General features: G+C 38.0%; 1 pseudogene; it reads left to right on the forward strand.

Moving 5' to 3' along the window:
* The first annotated feature begins 3,590 nt into the window (after positions 1-3,590).
* LOC110570513 lies at positions 3,591-5,247 on the forward strand (annotated as a pseudogene).
* The last annotated feature ends 993 nt before the right edge of the window (positions 5,248-6,240 follow it).

Here is a 6,240-nt window from a genome sequence, read left to right on the forward strand (position 1 = left end):
GAACTCAACTGGTGGATTCAAAAGGACTACAGCTGGCGGGCGCCTGGGTGGCTCAGGTGGTTAAGCGACTGCCTTCGGCTCAGGTCATGATCCTGGAGTCCCTGGATCGAGTCCCGCATCGGGCTCCCTGCTCGGCGGGGAGCCTGCTTCTCCCTCTCCCGCTCCCCCCTCTTGTGCTCTCTCTCTCTCTCTCTCTCTCTCTCAAATAAATAAATAAAATCTTTAAAAAAAAAAAAAGGACTACAGCAGGCAACTATCAGAAAATTAAGCTGTTGGCCACAGTAAGAGATCTGAATGACACATTTTTATAACCATCAAAGTCACATACTTGCTTGAATTTTCACATGGGCAACAGGAAGTGACTCACACCAAACAGATGTTAAAGGAACGGTGGGAGATAAAATGATAAGGTATTTTTATTCTATCGGGAGGCACATGTAATGCAAATACCTGTAGCCTAGACAGCCCCAAGTCTCCCAGCACCCTGTGGTCACTATTTATTTAACAGAAAAATGAAATGACTCAAGATCCATTCCACATAATAGCTATGTGGTATTGGTTCTAATGCGTTATCTACTCCCTCTGCTGCCACCCCCCAGTAAAGGAGTAAAGGTCAATTTACTTCGTTAATTTGGTAAAAATGATTTGCTGCATATGTGTTCCTGAGTTATTATATCCTATATGCTGCTATTTGGCTTCCACTCTTGTTTCTGGAGTTCCTAGGACATGATGATACACAATAATTTACCAGAGCAATTTCTCTTCAAAAGTTTAAAAGTATGTCTCTGGGAGTTGCTGCTTAATTAGTCAATACAACAGCAGAAAATTCCAGTATTTCTAAATTGGTAGATTTGTTTGGAAAACACAGTCATGGCTAGATAACCAAACTACTTTTTGCCATAGCACATCTATGACTTGATGATGAAAATGCAATAATTCTTCCTTACCCCATGCCATACCATAAAGTTGGATCTAGACCACAGGTTTTGGTCAAAGCAGAAGGAAACTTTTTTCTCCCCCTAGTAGTCCCTTTCCTTTGCTTTCCTTCTTGACTGACCTTCCTGTTTTCTTTCAAGCTTCCATCTGCCTTTTAATTAAGAGTCAGAATGAAACTTTGACCTATGAAAATCTAAAAGGCTTTTTAATTCTAACTCATTTGTTTCCAGATATGAGATTTTTTTAGTAATGAATGCCATTACTAAAATTTAGTTTCTAAAATTTGTCCCAGGAGACCACATTCTGGAGCCTTTTACTTGAAGAGCAGCTGCAGGGCATTATTTTGTTTCTGGCTCAGCCAATCAGCACCCTACCATGGGCAGCTGGCTCCTTCACCTTTTTTTTTTTCTTTTTCTTTTTTTTTTGGCTTTCAAAGCTTTAGTCACTTTAAAACCTTAGAAACACAGTTCTGGTCTGGGGGTGGGCTCAACCTCCAGAGTGGCTCTGATCCTACTCCTTCCCCAGGCAGGACAAACCAGACCTCCTTCTCCCCGGCAATGGATGCAAGCTAGGGGTCAAGGCCTGACTGCGGAGGGGGACTTTGGCCCCCAAAAGCTCACCCCAGAAGGAAAGATTTGGGCCACTATAATGAAGGATTAAAGTCTGGGGCTCCCCAGCTTCGTTCACCCTGCAAGAGGGGCAGGGAAGTGTCAGAGGCTCTTTGGGGGAGGAGGGAGCAAGCACCCACATCTCCTAGCTGCAGAGAGCAGTGACAGAGGCCAAGAGGAGCTTATCTGTCACCTCAGGTTCTGTCAGCTCCTTTGAGGTGGCTGGGCTGGGGCAAGAGACGGGAGACAGCTGTCTGCCCTGGTCTCAGGCCAAGATGGGAATAGGGCTACTTCAGGAAGGTGGGAAGTTGGAGTGTTTTTGTTTTAAGGACTATTTTCTTTCACTTCTTAAATATATATATATTATTTTCTTTCACTTAAATATATATATGCATATATATGCATTATATATGTGTGTGTACATATATGTGTGTGTGTGTATATATATGTATATATATATATATATATACATATATATATATACACACATATATATATATGGGAAGGGTGGATCGGTGGGCAGCCTGGCTTCCCAGCATCACTCCCTATCAAAGTTCTGACTCAGGAGGAAGTTGACAGCCAAATTCTCTACCCCCGCCCCGCCCCCCACAAGAGAAGTAGGCCTGGGTCACCAGGTTATCTGAGAAGCCCAGGGCCTTCAACCTCCTTATAAATTCTCTCTACTGTGGCTTCACCTAGATGTAGTTTATCTGCAGGGCCTCCTTGCCTATGGACCTACCTCACCTTCCACATCTGAGATGTCTGCCAGCTCCCCAGGGGTCTCATTCAGCATCTGGATGAACTGCTCTTGTTGTTGGCTAATCTGCTGCAAAAGCTGAGGGTTCTTCTGGCCAACAGTTGAATGAGGAGATGGGCATGGATTTTAACTCACTACTGACATTCCACAGCAAAAGCCAACTTCATAAGGTAAAAGGGCATAAATGAGCAATGAGCATTTCTCAAGCAAATATATTTTTGTTTGCTCACTTACATTGGCAGGTATAGGATAATATTTAATGGGTGATATTTTATTCATACATTGTAATATATATTCTGACCAAACTTTTATGTGGAAGGCATGGATCTAAGCATGGGGGAGGCAGCAGTGAATAAACAAAAACAAAAACAAAAAAGCTCCTGTCTTCCTCTTAGGCTTACATATGATTTGGGAAAAAGAAACAATATTTAAATTACGGGAGAAGTACTTTGATGTTTGATGTTTTGATGATTATATATATATATATATACACACATACATACACATATACACATTTATTAACAGATTTATAAAATATTGACACTTTGGACTTTAGGAAACAGGCTTTAATGTCATTTGTTAGATAGGTATTAGAAAAATATACAACATTTACATAATAATTAGGAAACTAGATTTTACTATAACACAAGGTAGATAAAGCCATTTTAAATCTTTTTTTTAAAAAAACATTGCATGCTTTTCCGCCATGGGAAAAGCTTATTAAAGCTAAATTAATTCTTAATAACAATATATTGTTTGAAGTAAAATATAGAGGGCTTCTTAAGGTTGTTGAACAAGGACACCGCTCATCCACTAAAAAGCAGTAGTCGAGGTAAGGTCAGAGGATCTCTTGATTAGTGAATTTAATGAATATTATTTAGGTGAGTTTATATCTTAAGCTTTGAGTGCACAGAAGGCTCTTCACTCTATTTTTTTAAATTAAGTCAGTTTCAATTCAGTTTTCAGAAAACTGACAGTAGATAAAAAACTGACTTCTTGGTAGGTCAGGGATAATGCCTAACATATGACTTGTACATTTTATTTGTAGGCGTCATCTGTTCTTAATTTGCAACTATAAATGTTGACCCTATTTTACTCATTAGAAAATTGTGTTCAAATGAATCCACTCTAAGGGCATGAAATAATGTTTATAATATAAATGTGAGATAGATTTTACCCATCTAGGCCTTCTCTTTAAGTGCGTTTAAATTTAAATGAGGATACCTCAAGATTAAATGAATAACAAGGTAAAAAATGGAGTACTCCTTTTCTCTCCACAAAGGGACTGAATGGCTGCCTGCACACCACAGACATTTTATTACATTTATTACAAACTTTTACCCATAGACCTTTGCCAGATAAGGCCAGTGTCCACTAGTTCCTCATCTCACTTGGGCATATACTAAGGATATAAAATTTGGTGCAGATTCCCAACTCCTAATGCTTCAAAGTGTAGACCTTTTACCCCATGCAAAAGCCATACTAGGGGCCAAAGGGAAAAAACAACCATTATTGCACAAAGCTGGGGAAGTCCCAAAGTAACAAAAGATGGTGTGACTGTTGCAAAATCCATGGACTTAAAGGAGAAATATAAAAACATTGGTGCTAAACTTGTTCCAGATATTGCCAGTAACAGAAATGAAGAAGCCGAGGATGGTACCACGACTGCTACTCTGCTGGCACACCCTATTGCTAACGAAGGCTTGGGAAGATTTGCAAAGATGCTAATCCAGTGGAAATCAGAAGAGGTGTGAGGTTATCTCTTGATGTTATAATTGCTGAACTTAAGAAGCAGTCTAAACTTAGGACAACCCCTATAGAAACTGCTCAGGTTGCAATGATTTCTGCAAGTGGAGATAAAGGAATTGGCAACATCATTTCTGATCCAATGAGGAAGGCTAGAACAAAGGGTGCTGTCAGAACAAAGATGGAAAAATACTAAATGAGGAATTAGAGATTATTGAAGGCATGAAGTTTGATTGAGGTGATATTTCTCCATACTTTTTTTAATACATCAGAAGGTCAGAAATGTGAATTCCAAGATGCCTCTGTTCTACTGAATGAAAAGAAAATTTCTAGCATCCAGTATATTGTATCTGCTTCTGAGGCTGCCAGTGTTCACCATAAGCCCTTGGTCATAATCGCTGAAGATGTTGATGGAGAAGGTTACAACTAAAAGGTACATTAGTTTTGAATAGGCTAAAAGTTGATCTTCAGGTTATAGAGGTCAAAGCTCTTGGTTTTGGTGAGAACAGAATGAGATTAAAGACATGGCTATTGCTACTGGTAGCATCATGTTTGGAGAAGGATTGACTCTAAATCTTGAAGATGTTCAGCCCCGTGACTGAGGAAAAGTTGGAGAATTCATTGTGACCAAAGATGATGCCATGCTCTTGAAAGGAAAATGTGGGAAGGCTCAAATTGAAAACTGTATTCAATAAATCATCAAGCACTTAGATATCACAACTATTAAATATGAAAAGGAAAAACTAAATGATCATCTGGCAAAACTCCCAGATGGAGGAGCTATGCCAAATTCGGTGGGACAAATGGTGTTGAAATGAATGAAAAGAAAATTAGAGATGTCCTCAATGCTATGAGCTGCAGTTGAAGAAGGCATAGTTCTCGGAGGGGTTTGTGCTCTGCGCCAGTGCATTCCAACCTTGGACTTAATAACCCCAGCTAATGAAGATCAAAAATCAATATAGAAATTATTAAAAGAACACTTGAGATCCCTGCAATGACCATTGCTGTATTTGGAGATAAGTGAATATGATGGAAAAAGGAATCATGGATCCAGCTATGGTTGAAAGAACTGTTTTATTGGATGCTGCTGGAGTAGCCACTCTGTTAACTATCACAGAAATTGTAGTCACAGAAATTCTCAAAGAAGAGAAGGACCCTGGAATAGGTAGAATGCGTGGAATGGCAGGTGGCATGTTCTAATTTCTAGAATCGTGCTTTCCCATTATTAATGAACTATGAGAGGAAGCTCAGGGCAGTGCTCCTCACCAGTAACTTCAGAGAAGTCAATTGAAGGAAATGACTGAAGAAAAGGCTGGCTGATGTTTAAGAAAATCACTATAATCATGAGTTACTGGTTACAGTTGACAGTAAATAATGGTTTGCTGCTGTCATTGTCCATGCTGACAAATAATATATCGTGCATTTTTTAATAAAAAAGACATTTGTACATTCCTGATAACTGGATACAAGAGTCATGTTCCAGTGTACTGCTTTCAACTTAAATCACTGAGGCATTTTTACTATATTTAACTATTCTGTTAAAATCAGGATTTAATACTTGCCATCACTGGATGAGAAGTTAAGAAATGGCCTTCCTGTGGAGAATAACAATAATTGTGTACAAAACAGAGAAATAGTCAATTATGTGGCAACACTTTAGTAGTAAAAATTTGTTTCCAGTTTAAAAGAAATTTAATTTCATTTGTGAAGAAAATTATATTCAATTTTTGGCATAACCATAAATATTTCCACAATAAATGTGAATTTAATAGTAAATGGAATAGTATTTCTGTTGATTAAAATTGTAGATAACATGGAAATGCAATATATTTTGGTAGGTTAAAAACTGGGCAATTATTTCTGTGTATGGTAACTGATTCTAGCAATGAATATGCCACTCAGATTGATTACTAATGTAAAAAATGAAAACCTTTTCCTCATACTTAGAAATTTTCATGCAGAAATAGAAAAGCCACATATGTACAACCCTCAATACAATTAATCCGCATATACTAAAAACTTGACTTTAATTAAACATTTTAATACTTTTAGCACTTTAGGGCTGTTTAATTTCTATTATACCAGTGGAAAAATTAAAACATAGTGTATCAGTCTTAGAAGAACTCAATTATTGAAGCATCAGAATTCCTGCCACAATTCTTTATTCATTTTCATTAATTTTTATGATATTAA

The sequence above is a fragment of the Neomonachus schauinslandi genome, chromosome 5 (assembly GCF_002201575.2).
Source record: "Neomonachus schauinslandi chromosome 5, ASM220157v2, whole genome shotgun sequence".
NCBI lineage: Eukaryota > Metazoa > Chordata > Mammalia > Carnivora > Phocidae > Neomonachus > Neomonachus schauinslandi.